Source organism: Arachis hypogaea, chromosome 3 (assembly GCF_003086295.3).
Source record: "Arachis hypogaea cultivar Tifrunner chromosome 3, arahy.Tifrunner.gnm2.J5K5, whole genome shotgun sequence".
Classification (NCBI taxonomy): domain Eukaryota; kingdom Viridiplantae; phylum Streptophyta; class Magnoliopsida; order Fabales; family Fabaceae; genus Arachis; species Arachis hypogaea.
The window spans coordinates 5,577,812-5,590,243 of NC_092038.1; the positions used below are offsets into that span (position 1 = coordinate 5,577,812).

Here is a 12,432-nt window from a genome sequence, read left to right on the forward strand (position 1 = left end):
TGGAAGTATAGGGATTTTCATCGTTGTTTTTCTTGATTGGCTATTGTGTGCCTTTTAAGTTTGTAATTGCTACTTCACAAATTCACATGTAACTAGCTAGTATAGTCTTTTAATAATCAGTGATGATATATGTATTATGTACAGTGTACACAATAATATAAAGTTAACAAAAACATGCAAAAATAAATAAAGCTAATCACTGTGTTAACTATCATAGTTATCAAAATCGGACCGGACAAACAAAAAATCAATAGTCTGATCGGTTCAATTCAATGTAAGAAATGTTTCTCCAATTAAGTTGGTGTGGAGAAGGAACATGATCTTCCCCAATATAAAGACTTTTTATAAAGCGTCCTGACCAAAATGAGACTCAAGTCTCTTATAATAACATGATCTTCACCACTGTTTCTGATTAAAGAATTGATTTTTCTGCACAAAAAAAAATTACCACACACAAGCAAACAACAGTGTAAAATATTTATGATTTGGCCCAATGATATTTTATTGATAATATCAAGATCCAAGGTTACCACGAGTGATGGTGATGCTCATATAAGTTAGAAGGATGAAAGACTATAAAGCATTCAATATTCACATGTATTAGTGGCAGTTTGGGTGGTAAAGTCCCAACCCAGCAAAAACGTCCGCACTCTAGAGGAACAAAAACTTTTCAATATTTAGCAACAAATGAAATTGAAAGATATACAGATAAAACAAAAACTCTCTTTTACCTCTGCAGATTTGGACTCAAGTCTCAAGAAGCTTTTGAAAGTTGAAATCGATTACAAGAAGGGGGAAGGCATGCTGTATCTTATAAACTAGTTTGTTATATATATACTAAAATCAACTATTATGTATTTATGTCTAAATATATATAATTTAATTTAATTTATTTTTAATATATATTTTATACTAGTAGTTAATTTTGGTCTACATATATACATATATACATATATATATATATATATATATACATATATAATATATATATATATATATATATATATATCCTCAACTAAATTCTTTTATATTTATTTAATTCAATTTTAATTTTAGTTTAACATTCATTTTTTCTCATATTAATTATATTTTTAATATAATTATACACAACTCTTAAAATGAATATTAAATTTTAGTAAATATTTACAAATTAAAAAAATAAAGATGCCCTTAATCACAATATATTTTCTCTTTTTATGATTATATGATATTTTTTCAATAAATGCTTAAAACATAATATAAATATAAACTAATTAATAAATTATTAAAATTTAAAAATAATATAAATTTAATACAAAAATAAAATTTAAAAATATTTATTATAAAAAAATAAAATAAAATTTTATATACATATTTAATTATAATTTAGTCAATTAGTTTAACTAATGACTTAATAATTGAATTAGTGATCTAATAATTTAATATTCTAGTCAAATCAGTTTTCAGTTCAATTCTAATAACAATAGTAATTACAAATAAGTAAAGAAATCAATTTGTAGTAACTTGAATAGCTTGGAACTATTACCTAATTAATTCTAGGAAATAAATAGAGAAATATTACTTTTGTATCAATGTACTTTTTTTTTCTTTTTTACATTAGTCTAAATATATACCTAATTAATGATAGAAGGACGTGTATTGATTTTAATGTGCAAAATATGAGTGAAAATTGACTTCTATGAGTTTGAGCCTACCAACTAACATATCAATGTAGAAGGTGGCACTAATCCAAAATTTTCTTCTTTGGATTGGAGTCAGGATGGACAGTGATTTAAATCTGAGAAAGCAATTGATTGCATCACAGTATTTCAGTTGCAACCTTTGAGAGTTTGGATGAATAAGCAAAATTTTTGCTACATAGAATACTTGCTAATAAGATAATACTCTATAGGCTTTTAACATAGCAGCTGCTAACTCGTTCATTTCTTGCCTGCAGCTTCAGTCAGACTTAATTAAATAGGTTGCACTTTTAAGGGTAAAATCATGCAAATAAATTCAATTGTCCTTTGTTAATTATCAGAAGCTGGATTTCTTATATACTATTTATTATATTACTCGGAGGGATCAGTGTATAGTGAGTATACTTAGAGGCGGATCCGGAAATCTTTAAAAGAGGGAGTTAAAATTAAATATTTATATAATTGATGATATTATTTATTATTATTATTTTTAATAAAAAATATTAATAAATGCTATATTAAAATAAAAAAAATCTACTAAAAAATAATAATTTTATATTTGATATCATTCATAAATTAAATGTATTTAAAATAAATTAGTAAATAAAATATGTAAAATATTTATACTAATATACAATTTATTTAATATGTTATTATTTTAATATTATAAAAAAATAAATAAATGTTGAAATAATTTATTTTTTACGTATATATTTTTTATTATTTAATTAGAATTTGTTATAAAAATTAAAGTATTTTTTATACGATAATAAAATTAAAAAAATTTTATTGATCAAAATAGTTGACTTAAAAAATTATAATATACTATTAATATTCAAAATATAATAAACAAGATTTGAACTCAGGTCATAAGATAAAAAAATATTTTAATTAATCATTAAATTAACAATTTAATTTTAAAATTACATGTATTATCAATATATAAAAAATTTTAAACAAATTTGCTAAAGAGACTATGTTCACGAAAAAGTCTATGAAATCAACACTTATATTAAAATTTGGTCCGTATTTAAGCAATAAAAAAAATAAATAATTTTACACTATTAAATAAAATATTATACCATTAAAAATACTAATAATAACTAATTAATAACTATAAACCATCAAATTTACTTATTTCTAGCACTTCTCCATACCCACTGCCCCTCTAAATCCGCCAGCTGCATACACTTCTTTCGACCATAGATTTATGAAAGCCAAGTAGCCAACGGTGTCAGGAATCAGGATAATAAATTATCTGGGATTCGGCCCACATTGGATATTTTTTCCCGCGCGTAACGGTCTATTTGATTTGGAAATCAAATCTTTTGTTTATGATATATATAAAATAAGAATTGGTTTGAATTATAAATTTATGAAATTCTTTTATAACTAAACTCAAATTCTTTTGTTTTAGGATTTAGTGGGTTAACTATGTAAAAAATATATTTTACTTTATGGATACAACCATGTTATGTTTATATTAAATTAGTTATTAAAATTGTTAGTTGTTAATATAAAATATATATTGTAATATAAAATATACATTAAAAATAAATTAAATAATATATGTATTTATATACAAATATATTATAATTGATTTTAGTATAATACAAATAATATTTTTGTTTAGATATTAATACAAAAGAGAGGATTTAAAAAAAAAGAAAAGGTAGTAGAAATCCAATAGCAGTCCAGTCACAGCAACAAAAATTATATGATAAATAAAAAACATACAAAAATATAAATATTAAATTATAAACAAATTAAATCAATTCTCGTTAAATTGTAATTTAAGAGGATTCCTACTTTCACTTCTCAAACATGCTTCAACGAAGCAACTGTGGACTTGCAAGACATTTTCTAGAGGGTCACTTTTGATAACATTATTTGCTCGAGTAATGTGGCATTTGATCCCAATTGCCTTCCCAAATCCCAACAAACTCACTTTGACATTTGGAAGTTGCAAAGTGCCTCCAAATTTGGATAGGAGAAGCACTCCAAATTGGATCAAACTTTGACATGCTTAAAGCTCTTGTGGAGGAAAGTGGAATAGAGCACATAATAGATTGCAAATCTCTAAGGTTTTGTTTGATTTTGAGAATAAATAAAATGAGATATTGAAAACAAGATATGAAAGATAGAAATATAAAATTATAGAATAAAGTATTGTTTTTGTCCCCAACGTTTGGGATAAGTTCTAAAGTTGTTCCTAACGTTTCAATCGTCATATTTAATTCCCTAACATTTTTAAATTGATTTAATGTTGTCCTGCCGTTAGGGATCCATTAACAGGACAAAATTGAGATGATTTTAAAACATTAGGGACTTAAATAGGACGAAAACATTGGGGACAAAAACGATACATAGAAAAATTTTAATTTTATCCTTCAATAATATCAATTTTTTACTATACATAGTATTCAATTATTTTTTAATCACATCTAAGTAAATTACACTTAATCATATTACATTCATTCTAAATAAATTAATTTTTTTATAATTTTACTCTTAAAGATTTTAGTTATCATGAAATATTTAATTTGTAGAATGACTAGTATATAAACTTGCTGAAAAGAAAAAAATAATATATATACAATAAAATATAAATTATACTTTTTGTCTCTCTAATGTATCAAAATTTTTTAAAATTATAAAAAAATAAATTTATTTAAAATGAAAGTAATGTAATTAAGTGTAATTTATTTAGATGTAATTAAAAAATAATTGAATACTATATGTACAGTACAAAAAATTGATATTATTGAAAGATAAAATTAAATTAAAATTTATTTTTATGTATCATTTTTGTCCCCAACATTTTCGTCCTATTTAAATCCCTAACGTTCAAAATCGTCTCAATTTTGTTCCGCCGTCAATTCTGTTAACGGATCCCTAACGGCAGGACAACATTGAGTCAATTTTGAAACGTTAGAGAATTAAATAGGACGATTGAAATGTTATCCCAAATATTGGGGATAAAAACGATACTTTACTCAAGATAGAAATATAAAATTTTGTATTATTGTATTTTATTTGTTGATAAATTTAAACAAATTATAAATTTTAATTTATTCTTATTTTTGTTATCCAAGAAATTTGAAGAAAAAAAATATAATAATAAAAAATATAATTATAAAAAATTAAAAAAATAATAAAAGAAAAAATAAAAAAATTTGTATTTTTATTAGTATTTCTATATCATTTCTATCATGATAAATATAAAATATACTAATTTAATATCTCTAAATATAATATTTCTGTTCATATCTCATCTGTCAAATACGATTTTGTATTCGGTTATTGTAAACAACCGCAGGCTATGAGACAGTGCAATTAAATTGCAGCAGGTTCACACAATTAGTGCAGGTATTGTACTCTTGTTGGTTCTTTTGGCTTGTTTCAGCTTACCCTCATGTTGAAATCAAGATCTTTGAAGAAATCAAATTAAAGCAAATTAAACTTTAACACCAATGAAAAAAATTGGCTCACTAGTTTACATCTTTACATGCATGGAGCAATATGTGAAACATTAAGGCTTTTCCCTCCTCGGTTCAATTGGAGCATAAGTGTAGCATTAAATCTGATACAGTTACTACTAGTGGAGTTCATGTTAATGCATATATATTACTCTATACTCAATAGGAATGATGGAACAATTATGGGGAAACAATTGTTAAAACATAATAGGATATTATATATTAATATATATAGTATTTAAGTACATTTTGTATTGATTTCATATATTTATTTAGTTTGATATTATATTGACTTGGTTATTGACTTATATATCAAATTTAGTTTTGATTTATTATAATAAATTCTAACCATGATTACGTGAAATTTCAACCAGAAATGTGGATTTGGGAAGAAGGGAGCATACCATCATATAAGTTTATAGCATTTAGTGCAGGTCGTCCTAGAAGTTATTTGGGTAAAAAAAAAAAGAGAAAAATATAGATAACCAACAACATTTTTTAATAATATTTGATTAATGTAAATTAATAGGGTTAAAAGAGTAAATTGATTTTAAATTTAATTAGTAGCATTAAATTATGATATAGTGTGATTAGTGATTGTTCGTATTGTTCAAAATAGTCATTTTACCTAACATTCCCCCTAAAATAAGCTTTAACTGAAATGAAGATAATTGCCATTGCTTTGCTTTGGAGGGTCGTTGTGTGTGTCAAGTGTTCACACACGAAACATCGGTTGCAACTTGCAAGGTTACTTAAAAGAGCCAATTGATGGAACATGATCAGTAATTCAGTATCATTGATTTTCCTGATTGTTGGTTGTTGTATTAATTGTTTTTAATTTGTGATTGCTACTTCCATGCAATTAGTATGACCTCTTAATAACAAGACATATTTATTGATGATACAAAAAAATGATCAGAAAAAAAGTCAAGAAGAAAAATAAGAAAAAGATAGACGATGTTAATGGGTTTATCTGTAGGGAATCATTTAAATAAAGATATTAAAAATGTTTTTTTAAGATGTTTTTTAATAATTAAAATTTAACATATATAATCGATTAAATTGTTATATTTTTATTAAAATTAGATCGGACAAATTATTTTAACTGAAAAATTAATAAATTAAATTTTGAATTGGTATAAATTAATATTTTTTATAAAAAATAATTATAATAGGGTAAAAAATAACTAAAATATCACACACACGCGCGCGCGCGCACACACACACATATATATATATATATATTAATTTGAAAAATCTAAATTCTAATTTTATAACGGCAGAAAAAGAAAAGGTTATAATTTAGTGTTCTCAAAATTAATATATATAATGAGAGTATTTTAGTCATTTTCTATAATAAGGATATATTGTAGTCATTTTTTATAAAAAATAATATTAATTTAGACCCGTTCAAGATTTGATTCACTATTTTTTGGTCAAATTAATTTGTCTGGCCTAATTTTGACAAAAATAATACGGTTTAATTAATTATGTATTAAATTTTAATTATTAAAAAATATATTAAAAAAAGACGTTTTAAACGTCTTTATCTGAGTTACTCCCTTATCTTCAAACTAGTCTTAGACCTGCATTTTGCGTAAAATTTAGATGGATATATAAATCTAAAAACAAATAATGCTAAATCTATTTTTGATAATGTTATTCGTTACATAATTTTTTTTGCATTGTATTTTGTGAATTTGTAGAATAATGCTTTTAGATGCAATGTAAATAACTAAAATAATTGTATAATATTTTAATAATTGAAAATAATTTTCAGTTTTTAAATTTTATTTTTCATAAATAATTACAACCCTATGTATTTTTAACATTATTATTATAATTAAATAATATTTAAAAATATAAATTATTGAAATAGTAAAAAAGTTAAATATATATGTATATATTGGGTAACAAAGACCAATAAATATAATTAGATAAAAGTAAAAAAAAATATAAAAATATACATTTTAGTATTTTAGAAAATTCAACTTCTAATACATAATGACCCAATTGTTTAACAAAATAAGAACAAAATTTAATTATGAAAATAATGTGCAAAATATTAGCAAGAATAAAGAGAAGATAGAATAAAAAACATGAGATTATTTATAAAAAAAAATTGATTTATATAGTAAATATGAGTAAAAAAATGAGTATAAGAATGAGAGAATGAATTTTTGTGACCATGATTTGAGAACGAGTGAATGAGAGAATATATTATGTACAGTTAATGATAGCATAGTTGTCGTGGATAATGGCTCTGAAATGATCAGTGAAGAAGGAAGGGATAATAAGGATATAGTGCAAGCTGAACCTCCTGAGGTTGAATCGATGCTCTGTCAATGAGGGTTCTCGGTCTCAGAGCCTAAATACTGAAATTGCCCCCACATCCAGTTTAAGGCTTTGACAAGAGGTGATTCTCAAAGCACTCCGGGATCCGCATACTTTTCTAGATCCAAACTTCTTTGTTCTTTTTAAGTATTCTTCTTGCATAGAATAATGTAACTGTTGTTGTAAAAACCGGGATTTTAGTAGCAGGCGGCATCCCCGCTTAGTATTGATTGAGGGCGGTCTTTGGTGAAAAAAGTATTTTTCAGACTTTGATAAACCAAATAAAAAAATGCTAATTCAATAGTTAAGATTGCATTCGTATAATAAGTGTGGAAATTCTATATTTGACCCAAATTTTAATAAATTTACAGACCAGTTCAGTATGGTTTAATTGAACCAGTTATTTAAAGACCAGTTTTTTTGAAAAAAATTGATTTTTTTTATCAACTTTTTTTTTTGAAATATGGGCTTAAAATAATGTAATACAAATCCATACTCCCAAAAACAGCCTGAATAATCTATATTTTAATGATCAAACACTATATATTTTAATGAAACACATTCTCCTTTACAACTCATCTTTCGTATTGACATGATTTTTTTTTCTGTAAAAACTTGAAGGAAATGAAAAAGAGTTTATAATAAATTCTAAATGATTTAATTTATTATTTCTAATAGGAACATTAATATATATTATAAAAAAATTAGAACAATAAATAATACACAAAAATTACAATGATAAATTTTATAATATTAAACAAAAAATATTTTATAATTATTTTAATATTTTCAGTATTTTTTATTTAGTATTATTTTGGACAATAATATTTTATTAATTCTAATTTTATTGTTATATATGATTAGTTTTTTTATTTATTTTGTCATTTTTAATAAAAGTAATAATTCATATTATAACAAAATTATCATAAAAAATTAATTAAAAAAATTAAAAATTAAAATATAAAAAATATTAAAAATGATAAAAAAATTATGGACAAAATTTTTAAAACCAATAATGACCAATAACAAATCTAAACACACGTTAAGTACGCAAAAACTACAATTTCTTACTTCAAGTGAACACGTTTTTAGGATACAACTTGAAAAATAAACTTATTACAGCATGAAAGATAGCAAAATCATATCAGCAATCAGCCAAACACTTGCTTAATCACACGTATGTTTAAGAAAAGTGCAACAGGCAGAACTATTTGTCATTTCGACAATTGCATAAAGATTCAATTAATTAATGAAGCTTCATATGAACACCAGTCAAAAATATATATAATTATGGCCAATATATTTATTAAACAAAAGTAGTGTTACTTAAGCGGTAGCTCCTTATTACAATTTTCTATTTGGCCAAGAACATTCAGACTAGGCCTCAAAAGGAAACAGTTATCCAATATAGTCAAAAGCAAAAATCAAAACAGTAAATGTCTAAACCCAAGACCATACAAGTTCGAGAGAGATATACACCTAATCAGAGTAAAGAGTTTGCACAACCAGACAAGAATCAAGACCATGAAGGCAAGCAGCTGGTCGTCATAAAACTCAGAGAAAGAACAGAACACCAATCATAATCTAAAGAAATAATCCAAGAAAAACAAAAGAAAACTATCAGCATGGCTAAGACTAAAATAAAATTGCACAACTAAGCATTCAGACAAATATTATTTATCAGTTAAAACGAGTGCTTACAAGAACAAAAACCAGTAATTCAATTACATGTACAAAGATCAACTAAAATGTCGGAAGACGTAAAAAGATGTAAACATATGAAAACATGTAAAAAGACCTAATATGCACTGATGGAGGAACTTGGCCATGCTGAAATTTGAAGCCACCACGGTACCACTTTGGACCTATCCTTTTGAGCTTAACGTCTTTGAAGCCATCATTTTTAAACCATTCAATGTAGTCTTCCTCCTTTGGGACCAATAATGCATGCTGGCAAGATTGAAAATGATCACGTCTGAGCAATTGCTGGCAAGATTTTCATCAACAAAATTTCAAAAACAGCAACAAATAATCAACAAAAACCCAATCAAAAATCATAACTGAAATCAACAAGGCAACACTGCACTAGCAGCAGCTCTCAAAGGATAAACACAATCAAAAACACCATTACCAACAACACAACAGAGTGAACAGAGCTAGGAATCAAGAACAATCAGCAACAAAATTAAAAAACAGCAACAAATAATCACCCTAAACCTAAAATCAATAAATCTATAAAAAAAATTCAAACACAACATACTCCGAAATTAAAAAAAGCAGTAGCAGAATAACAAATCCATTTTAACTAATAATTTCAACAACACAAAATCAATTATTATATTTCCATTCACATTAAAAAATCAGTCTCACTAAACGGAGCATGAAAGAAAGAGCTGAAAAACTCTATAAGCAGTGACACTAACCTTTGATGGACAGCAGGACGACGAAGAGACGACGGCGAGTGGCAAAACGAACCACAGACGACAAACCACACGATGGCGAGCAGCTTGAATCCTCAAACAGAGAAGCCACGGGAGATGGGGACAACGTGCTGAGCTAGAAGAGGATGAGTTCGGTACAGGGGGAAGGAGGAAGGATTGGAGGCACCGACAACCACGGACAGCGGCGGCAGAACCATTGAAGAAGCTAGGGTTTTGATTTGGGTAATTTTTGAACGTGCGATTCTGAGTGAGTGAGGTGAATCACGAAGGAGGTTATAATGGATGTTCTCAACAGTGAGAGAGAGAGAAAGAGAGGATGTAATCGAGTTTGTTCTGCGTCTCGTCGAGGAGGTCATAATGGAACATCCTCAGAGGCTTACTAGATCTGGAGAGGCGATGAACTGCGGTGGCGACGGCAACGACGACGGCGAAGCGAGTTCTCTCTCCTCCCTGAATCTCTATGTTTTGCTCTTTTCTTAGATCTTCTCAGCCAGCGACACTGAGTCCATGCCCAACTTGCTGGGGAAGACGACGCAACGATGACATAAAGCGGATCTCCTCCACCATGACGCGCCGTTGGTGCTTTTTTGTAATAAAATATTTTAAATTTTTTTCAAATTCCTCTCAACCGTTATTCTACTTTATTTGTAAACCAATCTATGTATTTTTTTATTTGAATTTATAACCTGGTCCTTTAAGGTACAGATTATTCTTTCCCCACCAAAGAAAGCTCCTTGATTGAGTTTGAGGGACTTTTGCTGATTAAATCCATCCACGAACCTAGACTCCGACGACTTTCGTAACCAAAGCGTCAATATGATCGAACCGATTAGGTTACTGGGTCATTTGGTCATTGATTCAACCGGTGAATCATTAGTTGAACCGATTGACTCGATTCTATATAAATAAAAAACAAAATATAGTTAAAAATTTAAAATTAAAATTTAAAATACATATTTTCACTAATATTTTAAAAATATCTAACTATTCTAAAACAATATGAAACAGGAACAATAAATATTTTGTTAATTTTACTCTATCATAAATATTTTTATTTTATTTTTATATTAAAATAACTATTATTTTCGAATTGTAATAATTTATTAATTAGTTTATATCTATTATACTATTATATACTACAAGTATTTATTGAAAAATAATATTAATAGATATTATATAATTATAAAAAAATAAGTGAGTTTATAATTATTGTTAAATAAAAATATAATTAATTTAAGAATGAATAAGTTTATAATGTAACTAAAATTAAAATAAATTAAATAGAAGTAAATTATTTGCTGAAAGATATTTATATATATATATATATATATATATTAATTTGCATATATATTGATAATAAGCTTAACAACTTTGTGATTGTGAGTATCATATTTTTTCTTGATGAGGGGGTTTAATAGGCTGCACATGGATTAGATAATATCCGCATATCCGCGGTAATTATCCGTATTCGATCCGAATTTTGTGGATATTATCCGATCCGCAGAGCCATCGGATCGGATCTGATCCGATCCACACTATGATCGGATCGGATTGCAGATTTGGCAGTGATATTCGCGGATCCGATCCGCCAATCTGCATATCTGCACATCACATATAAATAGCATAATTTAAGAAAGTAAACCCTAATGTAATATGAATTTTAGTGTATTATTTTATGAATTTTATGATATTTTGTTTTTAATTTTTTATGTTGTACTTCAACTTAGAATAATTAAACTTAAATCTTGTGTTATTATTTTGTTTTTTTTTTATTCGAGAGAACTATTATTGATAATATTTTATGAGTAAATAGGCTTAAACAGATAAAAAATAAAATTTCTGGATATTTTTTTGTAAAAATAGCCAAACAAAATCTTAAAATAGTTTTTTTTAATTATGCGGATATACCCGATATTCGATCCGATCCGATCTGCTCGGGCCTTAAAAAATGCGCATATCATATCCGATTAGGGATGGCAAAAATCCCCAGCGGGGCGGGTATCCGCGGGGATTTACCCGTCACGTGGCGGATATGGGGATGATTTTGTACCCGCGGGGACGGGGGACGGGGCCCCGTATATTAAACGGGGCGGAGGTGGGGATAGAGGTTCCCGCCCCGTGGAGACCGTTTAAACTCCGTTTATGTAAAAAGACTAGAATACCCCGTTTGTGTGTACTATGATTTTGTTAAGCATTTGTTATAATTATTGAATTAAGTTAAATATAATTTATATGATTATAATTAAGCATTTGTTATCATCTTCATTATCTTTATTTGCTTTTTCTATTATAATTACTGTGATTTGGATAAGCATTTGTTATAATTATTCTAAAATTTTTATTATTTTACTGATTTTGAATTTTTGGTTAAGCATTTGAGTGCTATACATGTAATTCATAATATTAAAGTAGATATTGATGTAAGTAAAATACTAAATTATATACAATACACTATTTTTTAAATTTTTTTCTAATTTTTTTCAATTTTTTTTATTTTTT

The 12,432-nt window shown here is 26.4% G+C and overlaps 1 long non-coding RNA gene across 1 annotated transcript; it reads right to left on the reverse strand.

The window, feature by feature from the left end:
• Positions 1–9,138: 9,138 nt before the first annotated feature.
• Positions 9,139–10,751, reverse strand: LOC112789042 (uncharacterized). The gene is made up of 2 exons (XR_003196154.3): positions 9,916–10,751; positions 9,139–9,478 (listed from the first exon to the last, which is right to left on the reverse strand). It is a non-coding gene; the product is annotated as an uncharacterized lncRNA (long non-coding RNA).
• Positions 10,752–12,432: the final 1,681 nt, after the last annotated feature.